The 12,787-nt window shown below is 39.2% G+C and overlaps 1 protein-coding gene across 18 annotated transcripts in view; it reads left to right on the plus strand.

The window, feature by feature from the left end:
- Nucleotides 1–12,787, plus strand: part of LOC133247146 (uncharacterized) — a 77,635-nt gene that overhangs the window by 3,306 nt on the left and 61,542 nt on the right. For 2 of the 18 annotated variants that reach the window (XM_061415588.1, XM_061415582.1), the window contains exon 3: nucleotides 8,463–12,097. The exons of the other annotated variants lie outside the window; for them this stretch is intronic. The gene's annotated coding sequence lies outside the window, so the exon portion shown is untranslated. Of the gene's footprint in view, nucleotides 1–8,462; nucleotides 12,098–12,787 lie in introns of those variants that run through there. 18 annotated transcript variants of the gene reach the window in all.

The following is a 12,787-nucleotide window of genomic DNA, read 5'->3' on the forward strand; positions in this document are numbered from 1 at the left end:
AGTTGTGGTTCAGATAAATATGAGGGAAGTTTAGTATTCTGTGAATGACACAATTTCAGCAAAGCTAGTAATTCTGGAGTTTGTGAGCAGACTGAAGCCTGTCTTCTATTTTCTAGAGCAGGGGTTTTTGAACTGACTCAAAAGTCCATTTTACTTTTTAATGATAGGCTAGAATGGAATCTAGAAGATCAGAGTGTATGTATAACAAGGGCAAGGATTCTGAAACTTTGGTTTCAGTTGTGGAGGAGGGTGCCTATGACCTGTGTTATTATTTAAACTGTATTTCTTATTCTGAGTTGCAGTCAGATAGATTTCAAAATCTATGGGCTTTCCTGATAGCTCAGCAGTAAGAAATCAGCCTGCCAAGCTGGAGACATGTGTTCGATCCCTGGGTCTGGAGGAAGATCCCCTGGAGAAGAAAATGGCAACCCACTCCAGTATTCTTGCCTGGGAAATCCCAAGGACAGAGGAGCCTGGTGGGCTACAGTCCATGGGGTCACAAAGTGTAGGACAAAACGACAAAACAACAACAACAGGATTTCAAAAATAATGTTCCCAGAGCATAGATAAGATGCAAAATATACCATCTGGGCTCTTTGGCTTTTCCTTGACTTTGGGAACTGAGACTAAAGATTAGATGTAGGCGATGAATTGCCTTGTCTAGTCCTCTTCTGCCTCAACCCCACTTTCTTACACTGGCTGTTGAAAATAAAGTCATTTATTGAAATGGAAAGCAGTGTACTGGAATCAAGGAAGCTTAGGTTAATTAGATGTGACTAGGTAAATTCAGTTCAGTCAGTTGCTCAGTCCTGTCCAACTCTGCGACCCCATAGACTGCAGCATGCCAGGCTTGCCTGTCCATCACCAACTCCTGAAGTTTACTCAAACTCATGTCCATTGAGTCGGTGATACCATTCAACTATCTCACCCTCTTCTGTCCCCTTTGCCTCCTGCCTTCAATCTTTCCCAGCATCAGGGTCTTTTCAGATGAGTCAGTTCTTCCCATCAGGTGGCCAAAGTATTGGAGTTTCAGCTTCAACATAAGTCCTTTCAATGATTATTCAGGACTGATTTCCTTTAGGATTGACAGGTTGGATCTCCTTGCAGTCCAAGGGACTTCCAAGAGTCTCCTAGAACACCACAGTTCAAAAGCATCAATTCTTCAGTGCTCAACTCTTTATAGTTCAGCTCTCACATCCATACATGACTACTGGAAAAACCATAGCTTTGACTAGATGGACCTTTGTCAGCAAAGTAATGTCTCTACTTTTTAATATGCTGTCTAGGTTGGTCAAAACTTGTCTTCCAAGAAGCAAGTGTCTTTTAATTTCATGGGTGCAGTCACCATCTGCAGTGATTTTAGAGCCCCCCAAAATAAAGTCTGTCACTGTTTCCATTGTTTCCCCATCTATTTGCAATGAAGTGATGGGACCAGATGCCATGATCTTGGTTTTCTGAATGTTGAGCTTTAAGGCAACTTTTTCACTCTCCTCTTTCACTTTCATCAAGAGGCTCTTTAGTTCTTTGCTTTCTGCCATAAGGGTGGTGTCATCTGCATATCTGAGGTTATTGATATTTCTCCCAGAAATCTTGAGTCCAGCTTGTGCTTCTTCCAGCCCAGCGTTTCCATGATGTACTCTGCATAGAAGTTAAATAAGCAGGGTGACAATATACAGCCTTGACGTACTCCTTTCCTGATTTAGAACCAGTCTGTTGTTCCATGTCCAGTTCTAACTGTTGCTTCTTGATCTGCATACAGATTTCTCAGGAGGCAGGTCAGGTGGTCTGGTATTCCCATCTCTTGAAGAATTCTCCACAGTTTGTTGTGATCCACACAGTCAAATGCTTTGGTATAGTCAATAAAACAAGAGTAGATGTTTTTCTGGAACTGTCTTGCTTTTTTAATGATCCAACAGACGTTGGCAATTTGATCACTGGTTCCTCTGCCTTTTTTAAATCCAGCTTGAATATCTGGAAGTTCACAGTTTATGTACTGTTGAAGCCTGGCTTGGAGAATTTTGAGCATTGCTTTGCTAACATGTGAAATGAGTGCAATTGCGCAGTAGTTTGAACATTCTTTGGCATTTCCTTTCTTTGGGATTGGAATGAAAACTGACCTTTTCCAGTCCTGTGGCCACTGCTGAGTTTTCCAAATTTACTGACATATTGAGTGCAGCACTTTCACAGCATCATCTTTCAGGATTTGAAATATCTCAGCTGGAATTCCATCACCTCTACTAGCTTTGTTCGTAGTGATGCTTCCTAAGGCCCACTTGACTTCGCATTCCAAGATGTCTGGCTTTAGGTGAGTGATCACACCATCGTGATTATGTGGGTCATGAGAATCTTTTTTGCATAGTTCTTCTGTGTATTCTTGCCGCCTCTTCTTAATATCTTCTGCTTCTGTTAGGTCCATACCATTTCTGTCCTTTATTGAGCCCATCTTTGCATGAAATGTTCCCTTGGTATCTCTAATTTTTTTTTGAAGAGATCTCTGGTTTTTCCCATTCTATTGTTTTCCTCTATTTCTTGGCATTGATCACTGAGGAAGGCTTTCTTACCTCTGTCCTTGCTGTTCTTTGGAACTCTGCATTCAAATGGGTATATCTTTCCTTTTCTCCTTTGCCTTCCACTTATCTTCTTTTCACATTTATTTATAAAGCCTTCTCAGACAACCATTTCTTACACTGTCTGTTGAAAATACAGTCATTTATTGAAAGGGAAAGCACTGTACTGGAATCAAGGAAGCTTAGGTTAATTAGATATGCGACTAGATAAGTTACTCCCTGCATTTCAAGTTCTGATAAAAGGGAGTTGGACTACATGCTCTTTAAGGAATGATATGCAATCCTTTTTTCCAATGGATGATATTCACATTTGAAACAAATAGTCATGGTGTACCCAGGATTATGCAAATTGTTTTCAAACTAGCTGTAACTCCTCTCTCTCTCACACACACACACCCACGCACTCACCCAGAATGCATGTAAGTGAAAGTGAAGATATAATAGGGAAGACAAATGTAAATAATTAATATATCGCAGAACTGAATTTGGCTTCCCCTCACTGGTGCACAGTAAAGTCATTCCTTGACACCAAGTTGTGGTGAAGGAAAGTACAGGTTTTTTTGCAAGGTGCCCAGTGTGGGGTCAAGCAAAGAGAAGAAGCAGCTCATGATCAAAAGACCCAAACTCCCTGATGGAAAGGATTTTTAAAGGCAAGGTGAGGGTCTCAGGGTGCCTGATCAGTTTGTGGACGTCCTTCTGATTGGTGGTGAGGAAACAAGGTGGTATTTGAGAGTCAACATTATATTCTTTCAGGTCCAACCAGTCTGGGTTCTATGTGCAGTTGACTTCTTCCACCTGCTGCAAATTTTAGTATCGGCAAGACAGCTCAAGGATATGGCTTGGGATACTATCTGTAGCCCTCGAGGAGGAGCTAAAGGCCCTTGACTTTGTTTTGTGGCTAAACTATTATTTTGTCTTGCTTGACTGGTTTCCTTTGTTTCTGCATTTTCTCACTGCTCTGATTAAATCTGCTCTTTGGAATTTGGAGAAAGCTAAAACTTTTCTATAAATAAGAGTGGGAGAGAGGATTCCAGGGTCTGTCCCTGGAAAGTTTTCCAGGGTTCTGCTTGATTTCAAGTATATCTTTCATAATCTTCTGTATTTTAACTACTGATCAGATCAGATCAGATCAGATGAGTTGCTCAGTCGTGTCCGACTCTTTGCGACCCCATGAATCGCAGCACGCCAGGCCTCCCTGTCCATCACCAACTCCCGGAGTTCACTGAGACTCATGTCCAACGAGTCAATGATGCCATCCAGCCATCTCATCCTCTGTCGTCCCCTTCTCCTCCTGCCCCCAATCCCTCCCAGCATCAGAGTCTTTTCCAATGAGTCAACTCTTCGCATGAGGTGGCCAAAGTACTGGAGTTTCAGCTTCAGCATCATTCCTTCCAAAGAAATCCCAGGGCTGATCTCCTTCAGAACGGACTGGTTGGATCTCCTTGCAGTCCAAGGGACTCTCAAGAGTCTTCTCCAACACCACAGTTCAAAAGCATCAATTCTTTGGCGCTCAACCTTCTTCACAGTCCAACTCTCACATCCATACGTGACCACTGGAAAAACCATAGCCTTGACTAGACGAACCTTTGTTGGCAAAGTAATGTCTCTGCTTTTCAATATGCTATCTAGGTTGGTCATAACTTTCCTGCCAAGGAGCAAGCGTCTTTTAATTTCATGGCTGCAGTCACCATCTGCAGTGATTTTGGAGCCCAGAAAAATAAAGTCTGACACCATTTCCACTGTTTCCCCATCTATTTGCCATGAAGTGATGAGACCGGATGCCATGATCTTCGTTTTCTGAATGTTGAGCTTTAAGCCCACTTTTTCACTCTCCACTTTCACTTTCATCAAGAGGCTTTTTAATTCCTCTTCACTTTCTGCCATAAGGGTGGTGTCATCTGCATATCTGAGGTAATTGATATTTCTCCCGGCAATCTTGATCCCAGCTTGTGCTTCTTCCAGTCCAGTGTTTCTCATGATGTACTCTGCATATAAGTTAAATAAGCAGGGTGACAATATACAGCCTTGACGTATTCCTTTTCCAATTTGGAACCAGTCTGTTGTTCTATGTCCAGTTCTAACTGTTGCTTCCTGACCTGCATACAAATTTCTCAAGAGGCAGATCAGGTGGTCTGGTATTCCCATCTCCTGATGAATTTTCCACAGTTTATTGTGATCCACACAGTGAAAGGCTTTGGCATAGTCAATAAAGCAGAAATAGATGTTTTTCTGGAACTCTCTTGCTTTTTCCATGATCCAGCAGATGTTGGCAATTTCATCTCTGGTTCCTCTGCCCTTTCTAAAACCAGCTTGCACATCAGGAAGTTCACGGTTCACATACTGCTGAAGCCTGGCTTGGAGAATTTTGAGCATTACTTTATTAGCGTGTGAGATGAGTGCAATTGTGTGGTAGTTTGAGCATTCTTTGGCATTGCCTTTCTTTGGGATTCGAATGAAAACTGACCTTTTCCAGTCCTGTGGCCACTGCTGAGTTTTCCAAATTTGCTGGCATATTGAGTGCAGCACTTTCACAGCATCATCTTTCAGGATTTAGAATAGCTCAACTGGAATCCTATCACCTCCACTAGCTTTGTTCGTAGTGATGCTTTCTAAGGCCCACTTGACTTCACATTCCAGGATGTCTGGCTCTAGGTCAGTGATCACACCATCGTGATTATCTGGGTCGTGAAGATCTTTTTTGTACAGTTTTTCTGTGTATTCATGCCATCTCTTCTTAATATCTTCTGCTTCTGTTAGGTCCATACCATTTCTGTCCTTTATCGAGCCCATCTTTGCATGAAATGTTCCCTTGGTATCTCTGGTTTTCTTGAAGAGATCTCTAGTCTTTCCCATTCTGTTGTTTTCCTCTATTTCTTTGCATTGATCGCTGAAGAAGGCTTCCTTATCTTTTCTTGCTATTCTTTGGAACTCTGCATTCAGATGCTTGTATCTTTCCTTTGCTCCTTTGCTTTTTGCTTCTCTTCTTTTCACAGCTATTTGTAAGGCCTCCCCAGACAGCCATTTTGTTTTTTTGCATTTCTTTTCCATGGGGATGGTCTTGATCCCTGTCTCCTGTACAGTGTCACGAACCTCAGTCCATAGTTCATCAGGCACTCTATCTATCAGATCTAGGCCCTTAAATCTATTTCTCACTTCCACTGTACAATCATAAGGGATTTGATTTAGGTCATACCTGAATGGTCTAGTGGTTTTCCCTACTTTCTTCAATTTAAGTCTGAATTTGGCAATATGGAGTTCATGATCTGAGCCACAGTCAGCTCCTGGTCTTGTTTTTGCTGACTGTATAGAGCTTCTCCATCTTTGACTGCAAAGAATATAATCAGTCTGATTTCGGTGTTGACCATCTGGTGATGTCCATGTATAGAGTCTTCTCTTGTGTTGTTGGAAGAGGGTGTTTGTTATGACCAGTGCATTTTCTTGGCAAAACTCTATTAGTGTTTGCCCTGCTTCATTCCGTATTCCAAGGCCAAATTTGCCTGTTACTCCAGGTGTTTCTTGACATCCTACTTTTGCATTCCAGTCCCCTATAATGAAAAGGACATCTTTTTTGGGTGTTAGTTCTAAAAGGTCTTGTAGGTCTTCATAGAACCATTCAACTTCAGCTTCTTCAGCATTACTGGTTGGGGCATAGACTTGGATTACTGTGATATTGAATGGTTTGCCTTGGAAATGAACAGAGATCATTCTGTCATTTTTGAGATTGCATCTGAGTACTGCATTACGGACTCTTTTGTTGACCATGATGGCTACTGCATTTCTTCTGAGGGATTCCTGCCCACAGTAGTAGATATAATGGTCATCTGAGTTAAATTCACCCATTCCAGTCCATTTCAGTTTGCTGATTCCTAGAATGTCAACATTCACTCTTGCCATCTCTTGTTTGACCACTTCCAATTTGCCTTGATTCATGGACCTGACATTCCAGGTTCCTATGCAATATTGCTCTTTACAGCATCGGACCTTGCTTCTATCACCAGTCACATCCACAGCTGGGTATTCTTTTTGCTTTGGCTCCATCCCTTCATTCTTTCTGGAATTATTTCTCCACTGATCTCCAGTAGCATATTGGGCACCTACTACCTGGGGAGTTCCCCTTTCAGTATCCTATCTTTTTGCCTTTTCATACTATTCATGGGGTTCTCAAGGCAAGAATACTGAAGTGGCTTGCCATTCCCTTCTCCAGTGGACCACATCCTGTCAGACCTCTCCACCATGACCCGCCCATCTTTGGTGGCCCCACGGGCATGGCTTAGTTTCATTGAGTTAGGCAAGGCTGTGGTCCTAGTGTGATTAGATTGACTAGTTTTCTGTGAGTATGGTTTCAGTGTGTCTGCCCTCTGATGCCCTCTTGCAACACCTACCATCTTACTTGGGTTTCTGTTACCTTGGGCGTGGGGTATGTCTTCACGGCTACTCCAGTATTAACTACTACTAGCAGTATTAACTACTGCTAGTAATAGTTATTTGTCATGAATAACTAATGATTTTAAACATACATTACAATTGATTGCAGCAAAATGGCATCTCAATGCATTACAGTTGAAAAATGTATGTTTTTTAGATCCTTTCAAATCTGATATTCTAGGATTTCAGGAGATAATCATTCAATCTTGCATTTTCAATGTAATCATAACATAAGCAGAAACTGTAATACATGATATTGCACTGTAACTGAAAAGTAGTAGGTAGCTTCCATTTTCTGTGTTGAGAGGCCCTGCAGCTTGCTACTCTTAAAATGATTTTAAGAATAGTATTTTAGAAGTAAGCCAGAAAGAAAAACACCAATACAGTATACTAATGCATATATATGGAATTTAGAAAGATGGTAACAATAACCCTGTATACGAGACAGTAAAAGAGACACTGATGTATAGAACAGTATTTTGGCCTCTGTGGGAGAGGGAGACCGTGAGATGATTTGGGAGAATGGCATTGAAATATGTATAATATCATATATGAAACGAGTCACCAGTCCAGGTTCAATGCACGATACTGGATGCTTGGGGCTGGTGCACTGGGATGACCCAGAGGGATGGTATGGGGAGGGAGGAGGGAGGAGGGAGGAGGGTTCAGGATGGGGAACACGTGTATGCCTGTGGCGGATTCATTTCTATATATGGCAGAACCAATACAATATTGTAAAGTTTAAAAATAAAATTTAAAAAAAAGAATAGTATTTTAAACTAAAACTTTTTATTATAACTCTGCTATTTAAACTCCAATGAGAATCCATGTCTTTTGCCTAATGTTTAATTAATTATACATTTCTAAGAATGAAAAGTTTTATTTGTTTTCAAATCAGTTTAAGCACTAATAAGCATGATAATCTTTCCCATAGAAAACTCTGACCTAGAATGTGAGAAATTTGGTTTGAGGGGTGTTGCTTTTTTTTTTTTTTTTTGGTTTTGGTTTTTCCTTTGAAAGAAAATGTTAGCCAATCAATACTGTCCAACTCTTTGTGATCCCATGGACTGTAGCCCACCAGGCTCCTCTGTCCGTGGCATTTCCCAGGCAAGAATGCTGGAATGTGTAGGCATTCCCTTCTCCAAGGGATCTTCCTGACCAAGGGATTGAATTCAGGTCTCCTGCATTGCAGCAGATTCTTCACTGTCTGAGATTTTTTCTATTAGCCTTCCATTTAGACACTTACATTACCAAAGACTGCTGATGAGGCTTTTAGGTTAAAATCGTAATTTTTCAAAGAAGATTGAGAGCAATTTCAGACATAAATAAAGTTTCTGACATTATCTTGAAGTCTGTGAAGTGGATTGTACTATTACTCTTGGTCATGTGACTTGCTCTAGCCAGTTGTTTGTGAGTAGATGTGACACATGCTAACTTTTTAAATTTTTCTTTAATATCTTCTTTCATTAGTCTTGAACTGCCTGCCATGAGCAAAGCATGTTCCAAATAGTGTCTCAGAATGAGAAAATATGTGGAGCAGACCTGAAATTGACCTTTACCCTGGAGCAATACTGCAGCTAACTTGCAGCTATAAATGTGAAAGAGTAAAACGTAAATATTTCTTGTTCTAAATTACAGAGATTTTTGAAATTGTTATATAACATAACCTCACAGAGCACCTAAAGTGAATTTTAACCAACAGGTTAGTGGTTCAAAGACTAAATGCACTCTGGAACAATATGTAAACTTCTGTTTAATAAAATGAAATGATAGAGATCTACAAAACAGTCAGCCAGATATCTGATAGACATTCAAATAAAATTTATATTAAAAAGAAAGTCTACTTATAAAATCTACAGATTTCCTTGCAAAATATTTGCATATTGATTTTAAGCATTTCTGCTTACTCTTATTTATCTTAAGAAAATATCCCTCCAAGAAAGTTTGGGTAATAAACTTTAAGATAAAGCATAGGCTTTGTTTTTGGCAATATTATGGACTAGGTATCTCATTGATTAACTGGCAATAAAGAAATTAGTAGGTCAAAGAAATTAAGTGAAGGCAGAAACTTAGAGAGGTGAGCAGATCCTAAAGCATGCTTTTACCATTTGGACATTGCCAAGCCCAGTTTACATGAGATTTTCTTTATCTAATAAGAGACAAAAGCCATGACCTGTCCTATGGGCACACACATACAGAGAGAGAGAGAAGTGTTCCAAGAATTATTTATTCAGTTTAAAGATGTACTAGAAATAAACTTCCCCCATAATAGCATATACACCCATCCCCAAGTCTACACAGAAAATTTACTGTCTTAAACAGAAACAGATTTAAAACAACTTCAACTACTGAAATTACCAAACACAGACTATAAAATATATAAAGTATATTGTTGCTGTTGTCCAGTAGCTCAGTCATGTCCGACTCTGCAACCCCATGGACTGCAGCACGCCATGCTTTCCTGTCCTTCACTATCTCCCGCAGCTCGCCCAAGTTCATGTCCATTGAATTGGTGATGCCATCCAGTCATCTCATTCTCTGTCATCCCCTTCTCCTCCTGCTTTCAGTCTTTCCCAGCATTGGGGTCTTTTCCAGTGAGTCAGCTATTTGCATCAGGTGACCAAAGTATTGGAGTTTCAGCCTCAGCGTCAGTCTTTCCAGTGAATATTCAGGACCGATTTCCTTTAGGATTGATTGGTTGGATCTCCTTGCAATCCAAGGGACTCTCAAGAGTCTTCTCCCAACACCACAGTTCAAAAGCATCAATTCTTTGACACTCAGCTTTCTTTATGGTCCAACTCTCAGATCCATATATGACCACTGGGAAAAACCATAGCTTTGACTAGATGGACCTTTGTTGGAAAAGTAATGTCTCTGCTTTTCAATACACTGTCTAGGTTAGTCATAGCTTTTGTTCCAAGGAGCAAGCATCTTTTAATTTCATGGCTGCAGTCACCATCTTCAGTGATTTTGGAGCCCAGAAAAATAGTCTCTCCCTATTTCCATTGTTTTCCCATCTGTTTGCCATGAAGTGATGGGACTGGATGCCATGATTTGTTTTTTGAATATTGAGTTTTAAGCCAGTTTTTTCATTCTCTTCTTTCACCTTCATCAAGAGGCTCTTTAGTTCCTCTTTGCTTTCTGCCTTAAGGGCAGTATCAGCTACATATCTGAGGTTACTGATATTTCTTCTGACAGTCTTGATTCCAGCTTGTCCTTCATCCAGCCCAGCATTTCTCATGATGTACTCTACATATAAAACATGAATAAAAAATAAAAACAAGCTTGAAAATATGTACAGAGAATAAGAAACTATAAAAAAAGACTGCAGATATTTGAAAAAAATTGACAAGTTTAATTGTCAGTGGGCAAGTTTACTAGTCTATTTGACAGAGCAGAAGTATGATCAGGGAACTAGGAGACAGAGATGATGAAGTTATCCCAAATGCAACAGAAAAATATAAAAGAGATGTTAATTGATATGGAAGACATTATGAGAAAATCTAAACTAATTTGAATTATAGCTCCAGAAGAATAGGAAAGAGAAAATTGTGCAGAGGCAATATTTGGCAAGATAATGGATGAGAATTTCCAGAACTGATGAAAGACTCCAACCCACATCCTAAAAAAGTCTCTCAAATCCCAAGTGATTTAAAGAATAATAAATCCATGTTTAGATACATTATAGTGACACTGTAGAACACCAAAAACAGAAAAGAAAGCCATAAAAGTAGCAGAGGAAAAAAAATACAGATTATCCTCAAAAGTGTCTGATAACTGACTTTTCATCAGTAACAATAGAGACCAAAAGGCAGTGGAATAATATCCTCCATGGGCTAAAAGAACATGACTGTCAGTCTACAATTCAATAACCAGTGGAAAGATCTTTCAAGAATGCCACAAGAATAAAGGCATTTTCAGGCAAGCAAGAGCAGAGTTTGCTGATAATAGATTCCCACCAACAGAAAGTCTAAAGAAGAAATCTTTCCTCAGACAAAAATGAAATGATCCCAAATGGGAGGTCTGAGAGTTGAGACTGAAAGACATTTGAAAGTGGCACATATTTGCATAAATATAAAAACTATTGATTATGCAAAACAGAACTGTTAAAATTATTTTAATATTTTAAATGAAAAATAATCATCCATATGCCTAACAGCAGGATAAGTCCAATCAAATTCTCACTTTACAGTTACTATTCAATAGACCTCATTGGACCAAGTATGTCACCCGTTTGTATTATTATCTCCACCTAGAATATGCCTTAAAAAGCAAAATCACTAAACATTTCCATTTTTTTGCTCTTTTCTCATCCATATAGGCAAAATTATATTAATATTTTATTGGCATTCTCATTTTAAATAACTGTACTGGTGCTGCATTTTAAGCGTTTTTCTTCATAATGACATTCTTAGTTCAAATTTGCATAATGTACCAATGAAGATGATTCACTAATAATCAGGCTAAGAAATTAGCATATATTTAGGAGATCATGATTTGGAATAATAAAAAACAGAATTATTACTGTTTTTCACATAACTGAAGCATTAGTGATTCCCACCACAGAAGCCTAAAAATGAAAGTTCATCATAATGAATTATGTAATTACATATTCACAGGTTAATAACAATTAAATCTTGTTGAAAAGCTCTGCCTACTCTTTCCACCCACATTGCCTATTCAAAGTTAGGTGCATGATGTGACTTTTAATACATCTCTGGAAATAGTTAAAAATTTATGCTCAGGTGTTAGGGTTGACTCCTGAGTTTTAATTCAGCTCAGAGGGCACTCTAAGCGCCAAATAAATTTTTAAAAGACGAACCCATCTCTTTCTGATGACTATCCGACTACATATTACAAGTTCTAAATATATTTTTTATTCCAATTTTAGGAGAGTGTATAATAATGTAAAGATGGGAAACATAGGCCACACAATCCGTTAAGGTCCTAAAATTGTGGCAGCTATAATGCAAAGATGGTACAGGAATTATACTTCATTTTTTTCACCAAAGCTTTACTCTCTTTCCCTCAGCCCCCATGATATTATTCAAAATATACTTTCTTCTATAATACTTTCTTAATAAAAGTGTAATTTCACTGCAGAATGCTGAAATGACTTTTATTTCTTTGTATCTTTTAACATATAAAAGATTACATATTACTACTATAGATTATTCCAGTTAACTTTGTTCAGCTTGTATGTACATATCTACAAACTTTCTGAGAGGTTACAAGTAATTCAGTTTGTTTAAACCAGAGTACTTTAATTCTTCGATGCAATAAGTTATCAGTTTTACCAGAACTGAGGCCCATTCTCTTTCAAAAAAATATCTATCAAGAATCTATATTACTCCACCTCTTTCCTGAAATGAATGAGGAGAGCAAGACGCCTCACCCTATAAACTAACAGTGTTTCAAAACTGTCCTTTCTGCTGTCCGCTGGAATGAAGGTGCCATATTCCAGCATGATCAGGTAGCAGCCATCTACCCACCCCTCCCAACAAGGACAGATCCTACTGACCTAGATGACTTCCACCAGATACTCTAGGTAGGTAGTGTCTCTCCTACCCATCTAGAACACTGGAACCCAGAGGTGACAAAATGGAGAAAAAAGCACCTACCCTATATTCCAGTAACATCTGTCCGGTGCATTCCTGTCAGGATCATCCCTTTGTTCTAGGTCTTGTTGATACTCCTCTCTACTTGTTTTCAGTCAACTCCTCTGGGAACTTTACTTTTGTCTAGTATTCTTACATGCACAGCTAAATGAGGCTCCCAGTCCCATTCCCCCAGTC

This window comes from Bos javanicus, chromosome 5, assembly GCF_032452875.1.
Source record: "Bos javanicus breed banteng chromosome 5, ARS-OSU_banteng_1.0, whole genome shotgun sequence".
NCBI classification, from domain to species: Eukaryota; Metazoa; Chordata; class Mammalia; order Artiodactyla; family Bovidae; genus Bos; species Bos javanicus.